At 35.7% G+C, this 24,131-nt stretch overlaps 1 protein-coding gene across 3 annotated transcripts in view; it reads right to left on the bottom strand.

The window, feature by feature from the left end:
* The window catches only part of LOC119779167 (melanocortin-2 receptor accessory protein 2B-like), a 32,572-nt gene extending 26,495 nt beyond the window's left edge, over nt 1-6,077 (bottom strand). The window contains exons 1-3 of one of the 3 annotated variants that reach the window (XM_038278726.1): nt 5,929-6,060; nt 5,126-5,158; nt 4,686-4,885 (exon numbers count right to left, since the gene is read on the bottom strand). The gene's annotated coding sequence lies outside the window, so the exon portion shown is untranslated. Of the gene's footprint in view, nt 1-4,685; nt 4,886-5,125; nt 5,159-5,928 lie in introns of all 3 variants that reach the window. The other 2 variants (XM_038278725.1, XM_038278727.1) reach the window with 2 other exon arrangements.
* Nucleotides 6,078-24,131: the final 18,054 nt, after the last annotated feature.

Here is a 24,131-nt window from a genome sequence, read left to right as displayed (position 1 = left end):
TACAATGCTAACCCTAACTGCCTTCTTTGATGACTAGAATAAATTTTGTATTCACAGTATGTGCTCAACTTGGAATCTATTTTTCTGACTGGATTTGAATTGGAATTCAGTTTTTATGTGATGCTTTGCAACAATTCACATGTTGTAAATTGGTGCAACAATAATAAACTGTATTAAAATCCAAGATTTATTTCTTAATAAGGTAAGAATTCGTATGGAAAAATAAGACAATTTTCATATTTAGTCGGCTGTAAAATAATTATAGGCTGCTATTAGTCTAACATCTAATCTCAAACAATAAAAATTTTTTATGTTTTCCACGATGGTTACCAGACAACATCATTCATTAGAACATCACAGAGGCTGCAGTAAACAGTTCAGTGTACATTTGTTGAAGCTTGGAGACTTCTTGCAGACCTGAACTTTTCAACTCAATGTGTCAGCCTTTGCTTTGCCAGTCCATGGGAACTTTTCCAGGGTTGCCTTTAGGTGTTTGGAAAAGTGTAAAGTTCACACACCTTTTTGGTGGGAAACATGGTGTCCTCTAAATGGGCCACTGGGGGTTTTAAGAGGTCACATAGATAGTATTAAACATTCGGCCAATTTTCTAACTGCATAGAAGAAATAAAAAACAGCAATTGAGTCCATCCAAAGGTCCTACTGCTTTGTATCAATAATTACTGTTTATCTAAGATAAGATGCGGATGAGGTTTTCATGCATTGTACAACTGCTGGGCTTTCTGGAATTCCCCATGAATGACTGTCAGAACTAAAGACTGAGTTACCTATGGGGGAAAAATCTGTCCACCTGCCTTATAAAATCTAAGTAGGCAGTGATGAACTCTCAGGATGTACGTACACCAACTAAATCATATTTGGAACTAATGGGTGTTTTTTTGTTATAGATTATTAATCTTAAATGTGAACTTTATTATGATACATTATAATTGCAAATAAAAGGTATAAGTACTCAAATATTATAAAATCATAGTTAGACTTTATAGAATATTGTGACTTTTGAAAAGTTTCAACCTTTCCAAGAAGCAAAAATGTTTAAAGATTACTTTTTTATTTAAAACATTTAGAATAAGCCAGGAAAAATGTCAGCATTAGTTCCTGCATGGTAACTGAGGGAAATGTAATCAGTGTTTTGTAACTGCAGCATGACAAGTGTTTTATGCAGCTATGGAGTGTGCAACTGCTGGCATCCTCCTGTGAGCTTTAACCATTGATTGTGGTGTGATTCCAGACACCAGCATGGTGACAAAGTATGAGTCGGCAAAGCTGATGGCCCTGCTTCCCATGGTCACACTTCAAGTGAAATCCCAGGGAATGCAGAGGACATCATTGAAGAGTTGTTTCTTCTTTGTTCAGTTGTTTGCATAAATTCAGATGTAGGTTGTTTTTTTCTGTTAAAAAGGTGTGTTATGTTAATAATTTACTTATAAAATAAGCATTCTGAAAAAAACATTTTGTGCTAATGTCCCAATGAAGTAGGGCGTGTTTGAAAGCAAATAACTTCTATCAATTCAATCTTTAAAAGGCCTAGCAAGCCTATATTAGGCTTGTCAGGCTTGTCAGAGGATTGTTGTACATTTAAAAACCAGACCAATTTTTTGTGACTTACCACTGTAGTATGTAGCAATAATTTTACAGCTGTAATAAAAAAAAAAAAATAAATAAAATTATAGTCACAAACTTATCTATGTTATATTTATATTTTATGTTACAGGAGTGAAAAGTGCAAAGAAAATAATAAATATATATAAAATATTTTGCAAGTGAAAATGTAAAAAGTTATCATCACTCTAGTTTATTGTGACATTATTAACCAGCATTCATTTTAAGATTATATACAATTACACAACATATGTTTTGTTTGAATTTAATATAAAACAACAGATTTATGAAGGCCTTTAAGGTTATATAATGATATTATAACAGCATGTTATATGCAACAGAACAATTAGGGAGGAAATATTACGAATATTAAAGGTTATAGAGTGATAAACTATGCTTTCAAAATATCACAGATAACTGTTAATTCTATCATCTAAATACAGAAATTGTATGTCACAACTTTAATCTTACAAAGACTGGGGTATTGATCAGAGAAAGCCAAGCGTTACTAAAAGAAGCGACCAAGTGCCCCAACATACAGTAAATCACTCTGATCTGCAGAGATCCAGAGCTCAGGTTGGAGAATAAGTCCACATGACAATTGTTTAGTCCTTGTAGATGAGTGACATGAAGAAATGTATGCTTGAAAAAAGCCAAATTGTAAAAGAAAGCTCTATGTTTACGGTACATCTTTAACAGAGAACTTACTCTGTCTTTGCTCCTATTTCATTCCCAAATCTTTGTTTTGTGCATAATGAAGATGATAACTGTTCTAAGTAGATAAACTGCTTTGGAAAACATTATACTCATAACAGACAGGTATTATTGGGGTTTAACAGGCACATACATGAATGATAGAAAATAATCCTAACAAAATAAAATTGACGGTTTGACACAATGTGGGATTCATGCAAAATGCTGTGTGGGCAAAACATTGTGCATTATGTCATGATTTTTATTTTCATCCACTTAGATATGCGCTTACAACTAACTTAAATATCAATAAAACCATTTTGTATTTCTCTTTCACAGTTCTGTGAAATGTTTTATTTATCACATAACATCACATTAACATAGATCAAATTTTGGGGTTGTAATGAGTCAACAATAATGGTCAAAATGGTAGGAAAACCACTGCAATAAGTTGAGTTCACTTCTAATGCACTGGTCTATGATCATTTTTGTACAGAATAGTAATATTAGAAATGTAATTAAATTCAGTGCAATTTCGGATTCAAAAGCTTAGTTACTAAAGTGCTTCACAGTGGTTACTATGCTGCCTTTGGATAAACAAGGAAAACATTACCCTTTTTTGTTATTTACGTAACATAAACTCGGCTTTCTTTCCAAATCTCCCTTGTTTGTATGTTTAAGTTGACCAGTAGATGGCGTTAATTGTATTTCAATTAAAGGTGTAAAGTTATGGAACAACTTAAATGAAGATTTAAAACAAAGCAATAGTTTAATACAATTCAAAAGAAAATATAAGGAGGTCATTTTCAATAGAGATAGACATATGAGTGAGAGAAAGCAAAAATGTGTGTATTGAAGATAACAACTTGGTGTAAGGGTTTGGAAAGACAAACCAGCATAAAAAGGGAAATGTTTAGGTAAATATTAGTAACTGCTGACTGCCACTTTGACTTTCACTTGACTTTGATTTTTTTAATAACAGTAGGACTGTAAGTTTTCATGTTTTTAGGGGGTAGGAGTTAATAAGTTTTCACTTCTTCCTACCCCATTTTGAGCATGATATGTTAATTGAAACAAATATCTGTATTTTTTCTATTCTTTTTTTATGCACTTCTTGTTACTGTGCACTATTTTATTTTTTTTATATTTGTATCATGTTCGAATAAAATTTCATTTCATTTCATTTCAAGTAGCTTAACTTAAAAAAAAAAAAAAGTACTTATTGTAATAGCAATGTGGTACCGCCTGGAGGCAGTGTTGCACTGAAGAAATAATTAGCAACATACGAATTTCAAATTTTAATAAACAAAGGTGGAATGTTGAAAAACATATTATTATTATTATTACTGTTACAACAACAACAACAACAACAACAACAACAACAATAATAATAATAATAATAATAATTATTATTATTATTATTATTATAACAATAATTACAATTTTATTTTACCCAGACTTGTAGCTCTCAGCCTAACGTTTAAAACCAAAAATGCTGTTAATGAAACAAATATTTAATATCTGAAGTAAAAAAAAAAAATGATTTATTTATATAATATTTGTATTTTCTATTTTTAGCAAAAGTCATTACATTGTTTCTTAATTGAATTTTTTAGCAACTTAAATATCTTTTCATCTTCTTTAAGTAAAATAACCCTCTCATTGTACTGTTTATACTTATTATCCATCATCCACACTGTTCCACATATTTGTCACATACAAGCAACAGCGATCAAGCTTCATCAGGAAAGTGTGAAAAAAAAAAGGTTGAGCAGTGGTTTTGTATTAATAAGCCAAGAAACGAGGTAAATATTTTCCTTTTGAAACAAAATCACAAACATCCCATCTCCCACACCTACATGATAGAGAAAAAGCTGATGTGCTTCTTTTGCACCTCGCTATCTTACCGTCTACTTAAATAGTTAGTTTGGTCTTTTCTTCCTGAGATGGAGATAATTACAATTTCAGCAACGTTTGTCAGGTGATTACCTCATAATCCCCTATTTCATTTGATAAGTCACGCATTGATTTAACTCAGAGTTGGACCTAATGGAGTATCTTTTCCACCACCACAGTGATTTGTATGCTGGGCCAAAAGGGCGTCTGTGGATAGGAGGCAGAAAAGCAGCCAGGTCTGTTTCTCTTTCTTGTTGTTGATGGTGAATGATGAGCAACAAGGAGGCCTGTTTAATCACAGAAACCTGAATGTAAACAGTAAATTACTGCAAAGGCTGATGGCTGGAATAGTCCCTTTCTCATAAAAGAAAAATCCACTGTTTTCTTTTTATAATCTCTGCTGCTGCACCCAGACAGGAGAAAGAAATGATGAAAGATAAGATGAGCGAAGGGAAAGAGGCCTGTTTGGTATTCACCTGTCTCTCTGGATCAATAAAGGTAATTTGGTCTGATTCCTCCCCGTAGGCCTCTTAGCAGACAGAAGGGGAGAAGGGTCAGGCGCTGCTGTGCTGAAGGGAGCTGGAATAACTTAAAAACACACTCCACAAATTATTCAAACTGCTTTTTCTCTGCCTGGACGGGAGATGCACTGTTGGTTATCCATTTGATGTGCAACCTGGGAATGAAAATGAATGGTTTGGTTGGTATGTTTGTCATTGGTGAAATTCAAAACCCACTGATTTAACCCCAACTAGGATAAATAAAGAAACACCAAAATACCTTTTACTGGAATCAAGACTTAAAGGACTTTAAAAAAGATAAAATCATAAAACCACCAAAATACTTCCATCATTCTGTTAGTAATTCCTTAAAATGATTGTAAAAAAGTGCCAAAAAAAAGTTTTGTAACTCGCACCTGTTAATGTACTTGGTTATCCTTTTTATTCACCTAGAAGAATAGTAAAACCCCAAGAAAGAAACCATTAAAGAAGCACCATCCATCACTAAGACAGTAGATATGATAGTATGAGCATGATCCGTTGTAAGCAGCAGGTTTGACTTATGAGGCAACCAATATCAGTTTTTCCCCTTTATTTAAAATAAAAAAAAAAAATAAAAATAATATAGGCATTTTGTGAAACATGCTTGAAATTGCTTCTATATTTATTCTCAAATAAATTAGTATTTAAATGAAGTATTTGATGTCTTTGATCACTGTGATTACCTTTTCGTATTAATAACATAATACTGGGAAACCATGCTATTTCTATATCGTGATCATCTCATCCTCATCTATGCCAAATGCATGAGAATGTTACCAGATGCACATCATTGAAAATGGGACCTCACTTTTGTAGTTATAAAATAATGCATCCTTCTCAACTCGAAATAATTTCTTTTGAGATGAAGAATGAAATATTTTCCACCAAAACAACTAAAAGTCCAGTTTTGTTTAGTTGCTTAATGTTTTATTTTTAAGCTTTTTTTGACCTTGTGATAAAACAGCTCAGCAAGACATTTTAATACCTGTAATAAAACAAAGATGTTTTTTTTTCAGTGGAAGAGGAAACAGTCAGCTTCCATCACTTTGCACAGAACCAAATATGTCATATAGAAAGAAAAGTAAACCACAGTAATATCTTTCAAAGCTCCCATTAGGGTTACTTTCCTCTTTTGTCCAGCTTTTAGATTTATCCATTCTAAATCTCAATACCTTACCTCTTAGCTCCTTTATTGCTCCAGCTGATCTCATCTGCTGGTTACAGACATGTACGGTAGGTTCTCATCTGTAAGGCAGGTTCACCACTCCGAGAGAAATGCTCCATGTCAGAGGCAACCATTGGGGGAAAAAAATGTCCCAAAAGACATAAAATTCACAACGAGTAAACCCCATCACTGGACGGTGATTACTGCCCTTTACTTTATGTTTTGTCTTTTAATAATAAACTAGGTAGCATGCAACGCAGTTACACATTAACAACAGTTTCACATTGGTGAGAATTTTACATACACTCATAATGGCAAGGAGTATAATTCTACCTTTGAACCTTTTAAAAAGCATTTGAACACTTCTTTTCTCTGATTTTGGTACAAATAACACGGGTACTAAACATTTACTCAGTTGTACCATGCACAATTATATGGTTAAGTGTCACTTTAGAAGTTGCACATCAATGCAATCTTATTTTTATGCCCATCCAAAAGGCTGCAGAGTATTTCTGGAGGACTATTTATCCAGCCTGTTTTGTAATGTTATCTGAAATGGTTGAATTCCATTTTGCAAGCATAGTCCAATGTTTGTCTGTTTTATCCATTTAAAAATCAGCATTGGTGTGTTTTTGTATTCACTGTATTGTTACATAATCTAGTTTTGTTTGGGTTTCAGATTTCTAACTCCTGATTTGAGAGAGCATTTAAGAACTTGCAGTTTGACTTAAGCCTTCTTTAATCTTTCATTTTGCTCAATACACAGGCAGCAAACCAGGTCTATGCAATAAAGATAGCATTATTGCAACACCCACTCTTATCAGTTTACTGGATATTCTACACTGAATACATGCTTCAGGTTGTCAATTTTATCCTAGAGGACAAATAAAATCTCCATGTAGGCGGATGCAAAGTTTTCTCCAGGTTGAAGATTCTTATTTAGAGGCTCAGGCCATGGCAACGTTCAAATCGCTGTACTCTCAAGAGTCGCACTGATGATCTACCATCTTCTACAGGTTTCTGGATGTCCTGATCCTCCTCAAAGTTTTTTTTTTTTTCTGAAGGAAATAGTCTTAATTACTAGTTCCTACTTAGATGCAGTTGAGTGTTTTAATGGGACAAAGACTCAAAGCACAAATTAAAGATTGTCTAAAAATGATTAAAGCAAACATTGAGCTTTTCAAAATGTCTTCCCAAACGAAATGGCAGAAGACACACAGTATTCAATGTTTATTGTATCCGGAAAAGTGACTCCCTCACTACAGGCCAAATATGTAAAAACACATAATGTACAATATATTCTCCCTATTTTTCTGCACTGAACAGTGACACATTGACTGCAGAGAGGACGAAGAGGTTTTTATTGTTTTGTGATCTTAGAGGACAGAGGATGAGGAGGGTGCAGGTGTATTTAATAGAGGTGAGGAAAGGGCAACTGCAAACCTTCTCCAATACTTTCCATAGTGTAGCTTGATTGACTTTAAAGAAAGATTGTGAAAAATTCAAAAAGAGATCAGATTCAGATATAATTACTCTCTTATGACTGAGATTGCAGTTGTTTTTATGTTGTTGTTTTGACTCCAAGAAATGGGTTTAATATATTTGTACATTTTTATTATATTATATTGTATATCATATTTGAAACTAAGATTTTATTTGACATTCTCAGAAATGACATAAAACAATAAATTATTACCTAAATTTAATGATTATATTAAAAGGAATAACGAAAGTGTTTAATCATTTTAATGTCAACATATATTCTAAATTGTGCATTTTACAAATAAACAATATATATAGAGAGTTTAGCTGTCGATATATATATATATATATATATATATATATATATATATATATATATATATATATATATATATATATATATATATATATATATATATATATATATATATATATATATATATATATATATATATATATATATATATATATATATATATATATATATATATATATATATATAAAATGACATATGAACATTTTGAGTCAGGCTATCCAAAGGGAAAATAAGGACTGATATAAGAAAGAAGAAATAATGCTAAAGCAATATCTTTCAGAAATTTGATTAATAGTCTACTTTGGCTTTCCACATTCAATTTCAATTACCTTTCAACATCATTAATTGCTTCTAGAGGAAGCACATATTGATGGTCTATCATGTGCGGGCTGTTTGAGGCTGGACTTAGCTGACAAGTCATTTCTATTCTAGTACCCTGACCTAATCACCATATCTTATTATCATTCTCATGAAAACACTAATTACAAAGGCAGGGTGAACCTGATTTATGCTAATGGAAACGTGAATATGCCACGGATGCATTAATCTAGAGTATAGGACCCTGTGCTGGTGTTAAGTGTGATTAGCATGTGATTACCATAGCATGGGTTATATCTACTGGAAGCCCTGTCTTTGATGGGCTGGAGCTGGGGGGAGGCGGGAGGGGGGTAGTCTCTCTTGTCAACAGCAGGGAATGAGACTGATTTTTCAGAGCCTGTTGAAATATTGTTATATAAAAGGGGTGATTTTGATTGTTGCATTTTAAACAAATCACTGAATTTTACTTTGAAATGATGATAGTGACTAGTTTTTTCAAAAGGAGGATCGGAACGGTTAAAAAAGATCTTAGACAGAAGCAGTGGACATAACTTGGTTACCTGGTGACCTTGTTTGACAACAGAACAGGTATGAAAAAAAAAACATAATAAATTAATGAAAAGTATGTCTGTCAGCAGCTCAACTAGGGAATTGTCTGTTGCTTGTTGGTATGCTCAGTCAAGGGGAAGTAGGCGCCCACTTGAGCGGTGCTAAATGTAAATACTGTGAGAAAATATGGCCTTACAGCATGGCTGGCTAATGATGCTGACTTTGAAATCTGATTCCAGATTGCTATTTGTTTGTTTTTGTTGCTTGTTTTCATTTGAATAAACCATAAAATCCTAAAATTATTTCCAGCTAAAACTACAAGAAGTTTTTTTTTTTTTCCTAATTTCTTAAAAAAAAAAAAAGTCTTCAAAATTCAAAATGAGAATGAGAACTCTATCTGGGATAAACTAAAGCATCTTGTTATTCACAACACCCACAAACCTTTAATTCTATCAGTTAGGGTCCTTGTAGAAAAGGAAAACAAAACATTTAAATTTAAATGTGTTGTCAGTCAAATAAAAATACAAATTTTAACACAAAATGTGGACTTATTGAAAAAAAGTATAACACCTGGTTAAAGGCTGTTATTTTGAAAGGGTAACAACAAATCACTTTTAAGCCGATTAGTGAGCGTAATCATTTAACAAGCATTTTATCAAGCTACTTTATACAAATATCTTAGAAGTAAATATTTCAAAAGGCTGCATCCATTCATTCTAACATGACTGCAACACTTGTTTGCCTAAAAAGTTTGAGATTCGCATTTCCTTCTAACCACTGGAAGAATCTTTCCAGCCTAGATTCTTTTTATGAGATTTTCCCGTTTAAAGTAAAAAAAAAACCTCAGATATTCAGGTTTATAAACGTTGCACAAAGAACTTCTTTTACTTTTCAGCGAACTGTTGATTAAACATTAGATTATGAAAGATTAAACGGATTAACCCAGTAGATATCCTTCTCGACAGCTGTTGCGAATCTTACTCAGAATGGTTTTTGCTGGGGCTAATTAAGGTCATCTGATGCAAGCTCAAAAAAATGTTCCTTATCTTTTCCTTTTAAGTTTTGCACAAAAATGCAAAGCTCTGACAACAGGTCAAGACAAGTTTTTGTTTCACAAGCAAACAAATTAGCTTATTAGTAGTATTTATACAACAGAATAATAGTAATTGTAGAAGCAGCTTTGTTCATATCACTTTACTGCATACAATATATATGATCGTTATATAGTATTTAATCTTGCATTAAAAAGTAATCACCAGTCTATCTTAATTGAAGCCCACAGATGTTCCAAACACTTTACTCTCCGAAGTATCTTCTCTGTGCCATCTGTTCCTGTCTCCAGCTTACACAGTGCAGCTTCCAACAGGCATGGGATGGTGCGTTTGTTTTGGGAGCTACGCAAGTACAAAGAACAGGGGCCAACTCTCTATCCCTGCTTTGATCCATCTATTCAGGGGAGCCCAATACCCCCCACCCCCCTCTGCCCCAGCTTGCACTTGCCTGGGTGGTTTGTGTCTTGCGTTGTGCCCTGCACATGGCACTCCAGCAGAAGGAGCCCATTGACGAATGAACAGATTGGTGTTGAGTGTACCTGATGGCTATCCCCAAACTCCTCTACTCCCACCCCCTTCTCTCCCTCTCTTTAAGCTATGACAATCCATGTGTCTCCATCTTTGTAATACAAATTGCCACTGTGTAGTCGATTTAAGAGAGTGGCAGAAGCCATTGTTGTTTAATCTGTATAAAAAAGGAGAGGTGATGCTGAGTGTGATCCTTTTCTTAGGGAGGATTAGGCTTGCTTTTTCTCCGTTAGCCTTCTTTTGGTGGGAGTCTGGAAAACTGGGTGAAACTAGCCTGCAGGTTGGGTAAAATATGTGCGTTTGGAGAGTTTGTCTACGGCTGAATCCATCTTTAGCTGAGCTGAGGGTCATCTGGCTTTAATAGGTGTTCTCAGGTGTTGGTTTTGATGTCTGCAGCTCTGTGTTGTTTGCTGTTGGGAATCAGATCCTGGCTTTCTCCATCCCCCCTCTGCCCCGCTTCAGTCCCTCTACACCGCAGCTAATACCACACTCATTACACCTCTATCGATCGGCCCTTTCTGCACACTAAAGGGCAAGGAAGTCCTATCCTCTTTTTCCCTATCCTTTGCCATTTTTCTTCCTATCCTATACCTTTGTATAATCTGCTCTTATTTTTGTGCTACAAGCCTACATCTGTCTCATCTCCAGAAATCATATTCAAGTATCTTTTCTTTTGGCTGATTTGTTTTTTACAATGGTCAGACCTTTGTGCAGCAAAGTAAAGAATTGATATTGTGAACCTCTCCTCTTCTTCAATCAAGCTATATATACATCTCTTTCAGCTTTTTCTAATTTTTTCCCCCCTCCAACTTGTAAGAGACTTTGTGTCTAGTAAAAAACACCCAATTTATGACACAGATCTTTGTAAAAGTATGCAGCCTTGTGTGGTCTGAAATATAAACCCTGAATAGTGTCTTTGAGGTGGGTCTTATGTTACAGCATAATACAACACGCTCTCTATACAGCACTGTTGTGTTAATGGATGTTAATGCACTAAACAACAATGTTGTTTGTTTTTTGTCTGAATTGCAACTAATTAGTCTCCAGTATAGTCTTTACTATAGATGTTTGTGGAAAAACGTAAAAAATAGTCATAATGTAATTTTTTCTGTTTGGTCTGTGTTTTTGATTTCTATACATTCTTTGATTTAGATACATACATTCTTAATTTTATTGTTAAGATAATGTTTTTATTTTTCAACGTGTCAAAATTAACAGTTCAAGTTAAATCATTTACAATACTTTGCTGTCTTTTTAACTCTCTATTTCTGTTAATGCTCATGTTTCTTTTGTAGTATGTGCCATGAACCATCCCTGTCAAATGTACAGACATTTTACGCAGAGAAAGATTGTTTCCATTGTCTTTTTAAATTCTGCATTTTTTCCTATAACATACAGTACAAAATACAATCCAAAAAATAAAAGTCCATAAAATAAAAGTTTGAAATCAGCATTGTTTGTATATTCATAGAAGGAACAAAATCAGTCACAATAAATGAACAAAATGAAGACAATAATCAGCAGTTCTGAGAATGGCAGTTTACTTATGCCCTCTGATTGTTCCAGCATAGCTTGAGAGAAAGCTTTTTCAGAATTTCATCACATTTTCTGTATAATATTTATGCTTGGTAGGGATATGTTTTTATGACACTGTTTCCGGCAGCAATTCCAATCAGTTTTTAAAAGTGAAAGCAGAAGTGGGCTCCCAAACCTAAAGACTGCCTTTCAAGCCATAAGCATCTCCATCATTTTCTTCCTGTTGAGAAGCTCATAGACATTTAGAAATAATTTTAAAAAGCCATGTCGGATTTTACTTAGCTGCAATCAAAATGGTTCGATTTAGATTTGTTATCTCTTTCTCTTTTTATCTAAAAGGGAGCTTCAGATCTAAAAGGTTCGAGGTTAATTAGGAACTGAAATCTCAACACAACAAAAAAATTATATTTCATATAATTAAATAATTATCTAATCATATAATATCTTATAACGTTTTAGTGTCTTAATATATTACGTATTACACAATGTTGAGAAATAGGACATTAGGTAAAGAATTAATGAAATTTTGGCAATCTCACAAATTAGAAATATCTGTAAAGAAACAATTGTACATTATTGTGACATAATTTGCACTGATCCATCATGTTTTTCCCTTCTTTTCCTTTAGCTTGATAAATTACGCTTTTTTTTTTAGCTGGAGAGCCCTTTACTTAGGCGTTTAACATTTGTGATTTAGATATCTGAGCATTATACTTTGCATGATGCTAAGATTATTGCAGATGTGTTTTAAGCCCTGAATTTATGAATTTGATCATATATTATTTAATGAAATGCTTGTGGAATGGTATTTTTGCTACAGCAGTTACCCAAACCTATCCATACTTTCATATCTTTCAGTCTTTAGTACTGCATCAGCCCCTTCCTAGTGTCTCAACTGAACATTTCAAAAAGCTTGAGGTCAGGGGTGTTCAAGTCCTGCTACTATCCTGCAACTTTTTGATGCATCCCATTTTTAACACACCCAAGTAAAATGAATGGCTCGTTATCATGTCTCTGCTGAGCTAAATGATGGGGATTGAGCTTTTAGATTCAGGTGTGTTAGAGAAGAGATGCATCTAAATGTTACAGGATGGTAGCTCTTAAGGACTGGACTTCAGCACCCCTGCATCAGTCTATTCTAACATAAACATCTTTGAGTGCTTGAGGTTAATTTCTTTTCAATTGGCATTATCCATCATCTTTAATATACATGATAGGAGAAACCATATGATAGTTTTTGGTGCACATCAAAGACTTCCTTCAAGAGCCTTCCCTTTCTGTTGACAGAATTTATTTGCATTTCTTCTGCTGTAGTAACTCAGCAAGGGGTTGTCTGTGTTTTGACCCCATAGATCCCAAACCACATTGATTGTTAAACCCTAATTGCTTGCATACCGTACAACAGCATACGTTCTTGACTTTGTTTCCATTCTTCCAACACCCCTTTTTGATTCTGTCATATATTCCTCTCTTATTTCACCAAATCTAAACAGTTCAGTTTCATGATGGAGAGCCATTCAGTGTGCATAGACTCAAAGGTGCTATGTCTCTTGCTGTTATGCAGGTTAGATACCTCTGACCCCCTGCTACCTCTATGTCTTTGTTTCACGGCTGACAGAGGGAGTGCCAGAGCTCCTCCGGCTTGGGTGATTTATGACCAGCAGCTGCTCTTGTAGCCCATGACCCACACAGCTGGGTGTCAGATGTGGTCTCCTCTGTAAGCAGAAACTTATCTGGCAACCAAACATCAGTCGACGACCAGTGAGAGAAGGAGGAGGAACAGAAAAGAGTGAACACCAAGCAAGGAAAAGATGGACTCATTAGATAAATTGCTTGAAAACTGCAAGAGTTTGTGTAATATAGTTAAAATCTGTTTTAATAATGAAAATAAAGTATGTATGTGTTGACAGAGTTAAAATAAGACGCCTTACAGAAAGAAAATTGAATGCAGCAGCTGGACGCTGCATCGATTTTTTGACGTGCAGAGAAAGCAAAATGTTTGTATTATTTCATAAGCCAATTAGCTGTTAGGAGACTCATCTCCCTGTGTGCCTATTGACCCGCAGTTTGTGGCTGCAGCTTTATTGTCTTGGGGGGTGCTCTATAAAAGATCAATAAGAGGCGGGTGATTGGATTATGGGGTAATCAATAGATTGTACTAATATATAACCAGAGTGATTACAGAGTACTCACTAATAGGAGGCATTGGAAAGCTGTAAAAACATCACACTCCCACTGGTGGTCAGAAGACAAGCGCGATTTCTAAATGTGTGTGTGCAGCATGTCTGTGTATAGATGTCTGTCACCAGTGTACATTTAACTGTGGGGTTTTGTGCACACAGATAGGGAATGGTACAGTGGTAAATGATGGCTTGATCCTCTGAATTTTTCAGCCATGGAAGAATAGTATAAACAGATGGTGTGTGATTTTTTCTCAGAAGAGGCTATCATTGGATCCTGCTGTAAGACAGAGGTGTGTTGTTTTTTTTTTTTCTTTTATAAAGTAACACATGGGAGAAGTATTAGACTTATTAAGTGGGTAAAAACGGATGCTTTTATGGCTTGGGACTTTGTGGGAAGCATTAACTGATTTGTCGTTTGTAATGCAAATCTTTCATGCTCTAATTAAAAAAAGTGCAATGAAGATAAAACAATGTTAATTTGCAATTTTTCTGAAAAATCCAAACACATATTGCCAAAAGATATCCAGTTGTTTTTTTTTTGTATTAAGCATTGATTAGTGAAGGTCTGCCAAATGACAAAGTCAAGTATTGGTTCTAATTAAGACACATGCCATGTCAGGACTGAAAATTTTATGACTTTTGCAGTGACGCCTTTAAGAATTTGCCAAATGTGGAAAGAAAACAAATAAGTACAACTTGGACATCCACACTTTGTTTTGAAAAAAAGTTAATTGATCCACAAAAATCAACATAAAACTTATTTTGTCTAATCTTTCTTTTACTAAGCCTGTGCTGGTGTACCTCTAAAAAAAAACCTAAACTCTTTGAGATGATAACCAGAATGGATCTCCAAATTGTAATATCCTTAAATTAGGTAAAAATTTAGCTCAGTATTGTATGTGGCCTCCATGTGCCTGTATGACCTACTTACAACACCTGGGCATGCTGTTGTTGAGGTGGCTGATGGTCTCCTGAGGGATATCCTCCCAGACCTGGACCTGGGATCTCCTCCACCAATTCCTGAACAGTCTATGTTGCAATGTGACATTGGTGGATGCATGGAGACATGATACCTGAAATGTGCTTAGTCAGATTCAGGTCTAAGAACCGTAAGCTAGTCAATAGGTTCAATGCCTTCATCTTGCAGGAACTGCTGACACACTTCAGCCACATTAGGTCTAACATTGTTATGCAGGAGGAACCCAGGGCCAACCGCATCAACATATGTTCTCACAAGGGGTCAGAGGATCTCATCTGAGTCATGCTACCTCTAGCGAGCACATGGAGGGCTGTGCGGCTCTCCAAAGAAATGCCACCGTATACTATTACTGACCCACTACCAAACCGGTCAACCTGGAGGATGTTGCAGGCAGCAGATTGCTTTACAGCATAGGATAAAAGTTAAAAGGATAAAATAAAATAAATTAAAAGAAAATATTAGTGAATTTTCCAATCCTGGTGTTCCCTGGCAAATGCCAAGCATCATGCACAGTTTTGTGCCGAGTGCACAACCCCCATCTGTGGATGTTGGGCCCTCATACCATCCTCATGGAGTTGGTTTCTAACCATTTATGCAAACACACATTTGTAGCATGGTGGAGGTCATTTTGAAAGGCTATGGCAGTGCTCCTCCTGTTCCTTGCAGTGGAGGATGCTTTTTAACATAACTATTAGCTTTACATTACATATAATGCATACAGTACATGCAATTATACCTGTCTTGGTATCAGAAATTATGCAGTTCAGCTACTTTCTATTATAGCTGTTTGAAGTATAAATAGCATTCACCAACAGAAATTGTAGAGAAAAATCACCTTTTATATTACACGTTGTTCTATCATATTTCTTTCAAAGCTTTCTGATTTTAACGTTACATTCTGTTAAATACCGTTGTTTTCTCAAAACTAAAAAGCAACATTAATCACCTGTCTGCGAATCATCTTTAGATAAACATTTCTTACGTCGTATATGCTAATAAATGTCAGAGTTTGTAATGGGCAGATGTTAAAAGAAGAAGGCCGCCAGCTGGTAAAGTTATCCATTGTCTGTAAGGCTGAGAGCAGAAACGTGACCAGCAGACTAATCTTGTTAGGCACTTAGCACCCAAATGCCAGAAAATAATGATGTAATAATAATGACAAACCTTTTAACAAGTAATTATCTGTGTTTATCAACACGTGCCAAGCCATTTAATATAATTGGGAGTATAATATCTATCAATCTTGTCAACAGGTTTAATAATTTCTTTTGATTTGCCAAGCATTTAAAAGCTCAAACCACCATGATATTACTTTCTTCTCAGAATGACTCCAGCAAACTGAAAGAGACTAAGGTCTTTGTCTGGATTCTCTGTCCCCTTTCTTTTTCAAACCTCTATTCAAAATAGCAGAATTAGTGAGATGTGGTTAAACACCTTAAATCCTATTTAAGGTCTCTGTTTGATTTCTTCTTAGCTGCTTTGTCGCGTGTCTTTTGCTCAAATACGAAGCAGAGATCAGTTTCTGCCAACTGGGGAGCTTTGGGGAAGTTTGCTCAAGAGTTTAGTTAGCTTTTAAGTGACAAATGGCGGATATAAGCCCTGGGTGTGTTGCTTGTAGTCTGATTGACAATAATTAAGATTAGCTATAGTATAATTCCACCCTTAGTGGATTATGTTTACTGTTATTATGCTTTTGTTTTACATATTAAAAGGTAAGCAATTTTAATTACCACAGTTTTTTATGAAGCACATACAGTTTTAGGCCTACATGCTTTATGTAATCTAGCGGCAGATTTTCAGCTATAAACCTTATTGCTTTTTTTCATCCGCCTTTCATTTTCTGACTGTTTAACAGTCCGTTTAAAAAGCTGCTTCCTCCCAGAGGACTCGTCTTTTACCTGTCATCCCAATCCAAAGCTCTAATCACCACACAAAGCACAGAGGGAGCTCACCATGCACTTGTTAGCTCTCGTCCCAATCTTCCACCGCATCCCCTTTGACACCCACACAACCTCCTAATTCCCCCCTATTATGTTCTTATGTTTCTATAGTCTCCTAATGAGACAAGAAAGAGGAGTATCAGGTTGTGTCCATTGATGCGGTACACCCGTGTGCGTTGAATGTGTGTGAATGCCTCCAAATGTGTGTGCTGGTTCTCTGAGCCATCTGCCTGTCGCAGGAAGCATGCCATGTAATAACAGAATCATGACCGTGGAGATCAGAGCCCCGGCAGGGAGCCTTGTATTCATGGAGCTTTTAGAGGCAGCCATCCCGTACTGATCAGACACGCCCAATGGGTCTCTCCCTTTTTCAATGCTTCTTTATTTGCACCCCCAAAGACGTGCACCCCCTAATTCCACATCCCCAGTCGCATAGGCAGCAGACTCCACCCTACTAGGGGGTTGATGCTGTCGCATGGGTCAGAGGTGCATGTTGGAGGTGAGGTTCAGGCAGCAAGCCCATCTGATAGGACCATCTGGACGAGTGACCTGACATAATTAGTTATTAATTCTCCTTAGAAGGGGAAAAGAGGGGAGGTGGTTGCATTTGTGCTCTTACGTTCACAAATGCTGTCAGCTCCACGATTATGGACATAACCGTGATTCATGTGTTATAGAGGAATGAGGAGCAGATTAAAAGTATTCTACTGATCTCAGCCTGCATTTATATAAAATAAAATGTGTTCACAATTAGATTCAAATTAATTGTTTCTTCCTACGAGTATAGTTTATATAGAGGTAGTAAAGATGCTCCGCACTTTGTTAGCCTAGACAGGGTTACATTTACTTTTTACCCTCTGAGGTACTGGTAGGTTACTTGAATGTAGGAAAAATATGTATCTACATTTTTTCTCCATCCTCAATCACTAATTCATGATCTTAGAAGAAGCCACAATTATAATTGTTTTTATATATTAGTTGGATAATCATAAATTACCTTTAGAATAACGTATGAATGCAAGCTAATGATTTCAAGCAAATTTACAAATGTTTTCTAACAGTAAATGTAGATGCCTTGTCAAACATTTTAATACAAGATAGCACACAGTCTTATCTTATCATTAAGAAAGTCCATAAATGTAACCATTTAGACAGCCATACACTAAGAAAAGGCAGGGTTACAATATTAAGATAGACCTTATTGATCTCACAGTGGAGCAATTCACTGCTCATTAGTTATTAAGCAAGTTTTTGCAGTTATAGTGCCAGGATGAATGACCTGCAGTAGTACTAGTTTTTGACAAATGGGGTGTATATTTTTGTATTCTAAATTATATTCCAGTATACATTAAAATGCAGTGAACAAAACAATTACATGTATATTCAAGCTGTCCTATCACATTTTATCCTTTCATCTTTTTATTAAATTACCTAAAGCTTGTTTTTTTTTCTAATAATATTCCTTTGCCCCTCAAAAATGTCAGAATTTTATTGTCCCACAACAGTATATTTATTCTGTCATAAAGAGACTTTTGGAAAAAGTGAATAACAAGTAAAGCCCAGACAAATAATGAAAACGCAAAAAGTGAAAATAATGAATCAACATTAATGTTAGCTATTACTACAATGTTTAAAATAGGGAAGAATAAATGAGAAAAGTATGGATTGATGCATATGGATAGTTATTCTGGAAATGATCAAAAGTTGATTTGGATTTTCCCCTTTTTTTTTTCATAAAAAAATACATCTGGTGCTCAGCCCCTTTTGGTGCAAAGTGCCTAATGCTGCCATCCAGGACTATACTAGTACAGTGTCAGCAAGCTGCCCCTCCTGCTGCTCTGCTGCTGCAAGGGAATCTCCTCATTGGCATGCAAGGCTGCGACTTGGAGCCATGGAGCACCGGCACCTTCTCTCTGGAGACTCTCTCCTTTCTCTTTCCTCTCTCCTTCTTTCTCCTTGTCTTTCTCCTGCACCTTCCCTCTCCTGACTCACACAGCTGTCACAATATCTGCTCAATGTGAACACTGGAGAGATCGCAAGATTAGAAGAGCCTCAATGATGTGAAGCTCTGAGAGCTGGAGATTTCAAATAGGACAGGACTGAAAGGCCTCTTGTGAGAGGCGTTAAAGCAATCTTGAGATTTGTAAATGGGTTTTTATTCTGTATGTCACACAGCTGTAAATGCACCTGGGGATTTTACTGAAGCCATTTAAAAAGGTATGTTTATATCACATAAAATGCTCTGACAGCATCAAAATTTATTCTAGACTGGTTTTGGCAGATGGATCTTGTGTTTACAGCACAGTGAGATGGACCAGGACCCAAACAAACAAACAAACATATGCAACACATTGGCATGTGTTGAGCATTTTGCTAAAGAGTTGGAATGAAAGATGACACAAGAGAGCAGAGAGAACTGGAGAGTGAAGACACGGTTCCTGTGTGGCTCTGTGGATTTGGAAAGAGTGAAAGCACTGACAAGAGCGCTGATACCAGCCAGATTCATGCTGTGGACAAATCAAGCGTGAAATCTGGAACAAAGGGATTCATAGGATTGGAGGGCATTAAACTCACACTATCTGAGCCTGAGGTGTGTGTGTTTGTGTGCTTAAGAGGCTCAGGATGTTGTATTTGTAGTCTTTTTAATAGCCTTATTGCAAAAGGATTAGTGACTTTTAAATTAAGGTGGTTCTGTTTCACCATTAGAAAACTACTTTATCCTTTCAATATATTTGTATTTAAAATGAAACTACAATGAAATCATATAATTTTTTTTCTGATATATGTTTCTATTCAAGGCTTTAAAATAAGGCTGATTTTTGAGTCTTTTTGTAAGTACTAAAAAAAAATGACACAAAAAATTATCTATTGTGTCAGTGAGCTTCTTTTTGTCTTGTGTTGGAGTCAAAATCTTGATTCATTTTTAGCAGTGTCTTAAGATTGTTAATCAATTGTGTGAATTAATTATTTGAATATAGCACTGAATTAGTTAAATTTTTATTAGGTACAATATATAGTTATCGTGTAATGCTTCCTTAGTTTTCAAAGCACTAAATAATTAAAATAACTACCGGTAGTCACCAGCTGAGTCCCCTACCCTGCATGTGTATAAGTTAGATGCAGTATATTTTGACTCTCTGAGATGTACAGTAATTTTTTTTAAATCCCTTGCTCAATACTGTGATTTTATCTTAGGTGGTGGGCTAATCTCCACTATTCACTAAGACCAAATCACTAGTTCTTCATACTTAATAATTAAAAAGTAGTTCTTTGATTTCAACCTATTGGTTTTTCATTATGCTTCTCCTGCTGCCTGGATTCAGCACCAAGATGTTTTAAATCACACTGAACTGGCCTCTAAACGTTTTTTGTCAGCTGATTTTAAAAATCTATGTCTGACTCTAATGAAATCAACCCCTATTGTTTGTTTACCGGTTAAATAAAGGACAATTTTTAATTCTCCCCCAAAAAAAAAAAAAAAGCAGATTTAAAAAGAGGCAGGTATGTGAATATTTTGAGATTATATATTATATATTGAATTATATATTATATATATTGAAACCTTTTTCAACTTAAACAGTATTTTAAAGAAATTTTCCATTAGTGGCATTTAACCAGTTTATTAATGTGATTTAGTTTTTATTTCTTTTCTTTACCTGATTTGTTTGTAATTGCAAAAACTATTGAAAAATAATACAGTATGTATTTAAGGGTCAACGTGAAAACTTATTGTCACATAACTTTTTAGATCATCCTTGATATATTGTCATCCAGCATTTATTCTTATATTTAAAGCAATAATGATACAGAATTGTTTATTTTGTGTTACAAAATAAACAATTATACTGTACAGTGTTGTAAAGTATTGTACTCTGTAGTATACCAGATTGAGATTCTGCCCAAAATAGAAAGCTTATTCCTGACTCAGCCGATCAGATCGACCAGATGACCTCAATATCCTAGTCCAGCAGATCAGAACATCTAAATGTCCTCTGGTGCAGTGAAGCTTGCTGTTGAAGTGTCGCTTAGGGTTTTGCATGAATGACTTTTCCCAGGTGTCTGCTGGTGCCTTACGACATAAACTGTTTCTTTTCCATATAATTGTATGGCTTTGCACCTTACAACTGTTTCTTAAAGTGTAATTTGTACAACAGGCAATTTCCACTCTGATTTATGGGGGAGAGGATTTAAACAATTAACATGTCATTCAGAGTAAAGTACGCACATGAGCAGAAAACATGTTGAAACATTTTCCTTTGCGCTGCTTCGAAGCTGCTTTATAAGCATGACTCCTCACTAAGTGCCAGACTGAGTTATAGAGGCTCTGGTAGAGAAACTCTTTAATTGTCATATGAATATGCAATTGCGCCTCGATCCCGGCCCTGAAATCAATCAAGTGGACATTCGGCAGCCATTGCAAGCCTTGCCACCTGCCCTCCCAAACTGTGTGGTTTTTCATGGAAAAAAGGGGGCAATTTGCCTTTTCTGGAGTTGGAAACCTTGATACTGTATTTCCATCTTTATTTCCCATAAATTCCTCTAATACTATCCATCTCATCTTCATCATGTCTGCCTGCTAATGAATGTAGACAAAACTAGCTTGTTTATTTTGAATATAATATAAGGGCTTTTTATAACATACAAAAAATAATTTTATATAATGCCTTCAAAAATTAAAGCTTGGAACCCTTTATTTCCCACTATGACACATGGTGGTGAGGGCATCATGATGTAGGGCAATTTTAATCATCAGTGAGAGGGAAACTTTTCATAGTTATTGGGTGGATGGATTGAGCTAAATACAAGGTAACATTGTAATGAAACCTGTTACTAAAATGCTAATCAGCAAATGGACTAGGCTTGGGTTCAACTTCCAGTTAGACTCAAACACCCAGTCAGAACAATATTGGAATTACTTAGATCAGGGGTGTCAAAAACAAGTCTTCGAGTACTGGTATCCTCCAACACACCTGAATCAGATGGTCTAATTAGCTCCTCAGCATTCAGTCAAGGGCTGTATCCAAATATCCACCCTAAGTACTATATATGGCACTCTATAGTGGTTACACCATTTTAAGTGAGTGTCTGAACACCTAGTGGATGAAAAAGTAGTGGACTCAAAATTTCCCATGATGCACCTTGAAAAGTAGTGATCATCAATGGTCACTAGACAAAAAGATATATCCCGGAATGTTTTGCGAGGAGAGCTCTTCTTGCTAACCTTTATGGGATTTGTTGTGACTGTGGCCCACTGTCGTCAAAGGCTGTCACTATCCCACAGTGGCGACAGTGGCGACTAATAACAAAGATGGCGCAGGCACAGTGCGGGGGAGGCACGTTACCTACGGTGAGTGAAAAATTGTTATAATTTTTTTAAACGGTCAACTAACTGACTTCGCTATAAAGTCCACTATATAGTCCCCGCTCTTTATAGTTATTGATGGATCTCGGGTTAGGGCCGACGTTCGGACACAGCCAAGTTATACAAAGTTCTGCTGATTATAGGATTATTTGTTCCAGGTGTGTTGAACCAGAGACACATCTAAAAGGTGAAGGACACGGGCTGTCAGGAACTGGAGTGTGACAACTCTGGTTTGGATCGCAAGAGTTTGAAGTATTGAAATTGCCTACTTAAAGCGTTTATGCAAGTTTTTACCGAGAAATATCTTTAAATTTATCTTTTTATTTGGCCCTGTACAACTAAAACATCATTTGATGAGTAGACTGACACCTCAGTAGTTCAGTGCCAATGCATCTATAAGTCTGTGCTCCATCCATCCATTTTCTGACACGCTTAATCCCAGGTGTGGTTGTGAGGGGTGCTGGTGCCCATCTCCAGCTGTCTACGGGCGAGAGGCGGGGTACACCCTGCACAGGTCAAGTCTGTAGGCTCTTTTCCTGAATTTACTGCAGGTAGGAAGTTCCTGCGCTGTTCGGCAGATGTGATGTCAAGCTTGTCCATGTTGAATGGGCTTGACCTAGCAAACGATTAAAGCGTTATATTCATGATGGATTTTGTGGATACTCAGAAGGGACACCAATGGTAACTCCATGCAAAAAACCCAAAAAAGTAAAGAACAAAAGCCTTGTTAAGTTTGAGCACAGGCTACGAGACCACAAGTAGCAGCATTATTAGAAAAATCAATAATACCTCTTTAAAGACCTCATAAATCCATTTTAGAATTTTTGTGAAAGTGAAAAAAACAATTTTCTCTCATCTGATATGACCAATCAAAAGATTTTGCAAAACAAATTTTACATCCAGTTAAACGTACAGAAAAATGCCTGTAACTAAGTAAAAAATTAGTTTTACAAAGCGATAGGTCATGTGGGCTGTAGGTTTGCCACGGTTTTTAGTTTCGATGGATTAAATGAATCAGAAAAAAAATTGTTGCATTATTTGCCTAAGTTTATTATAAATCTGGTGAGAAAACTGTTCCTCTTTTTTTTCTACTTTAACTTTTCCTTACACTAATTATCAGTTTCTTTCTTTGGGCTGCACAATGATCTGCAGGAAGAAAGCATGAAGTATTTAGGGAGCAAAGTCTGGGCAAAAAGCCCAGAGTTTGGCCTAATTTGTAACCAGCTCTACATGTGAAAGGCTTCAGGGCACATCAGGCAAAAGCTTCAGCCTTTAGAGGGAAAAAAAACTCTCTGATTTTTAAAGAATCTTAACAGTAGAGACACTTTCACACACACACTCTTTTTATGAACCTTGATGATGTCAGCAGCTGAGTGTTGGAGCATTTTTGTCTCCCAGAATGACAGCAGACGGGGGAAATCTGGCAAATCATCACAAAGCTACGTCAGTGGTGAGTGATGGGAGGTCTGTATCTGGGCCAAAAATGTGTCCAGTCCCCAGAACCTCTGATGGTCAACCAGACTGTTCTCCAGCAACACATGAATATGTTGCATACATTAAAATACTCCAGAGGAAAATTGTTCAGTTAATGTGAAAAATCGACTGCATCAAATGAGGGGAACATTTTGCAGCAAATATTTAGAAAACTTAAGGTATGGTGCTTTACTTTTGTAATAAATCACTACTCGGCATTTCTAAAAAACATAATTACATAGAATTTGTCCTTTAATCCACAGCTTATCTAAAAGCAAAAGGTGTACAAAGAGCATCCTGGTAGCAAGCATTGATTTTGTTTGCTGACTGACCACAATTCAAAAGTTGGTCATTCATGCAGATGGGAATTTTGTTACTTTTTAGATATTTAAGTTTTTCACTTAAGAAAACAATATCTGAAATTTCAAAATGTTATGTACTACTGTGGTCTTTTACCCAATTATTATTAATTTTATAGTGAATAGGCCCAAAAATCC

The sequence above is a fragment of the Cyprinodon tularosa genome, unplaced genomic scaffold (assembly GCF_016077235.1).
Source record: "Cyprinodon tularosa strain WSP-4 unplaced genomic scaffold, ASM1607723v1 ctg143, whole genome shotgun sequence".
NCBI lineage: Eukaryota > Metazoa > Chordata > Actinopteri > Cyprinodontiformes > Cyprinodontidae > Cyprinodon > Cyprinodon tularosa.
Note: the sequence above shows the minus strand (reverse complement) of the source record. Positions and strands in the feature narration are given on the sequence as shown.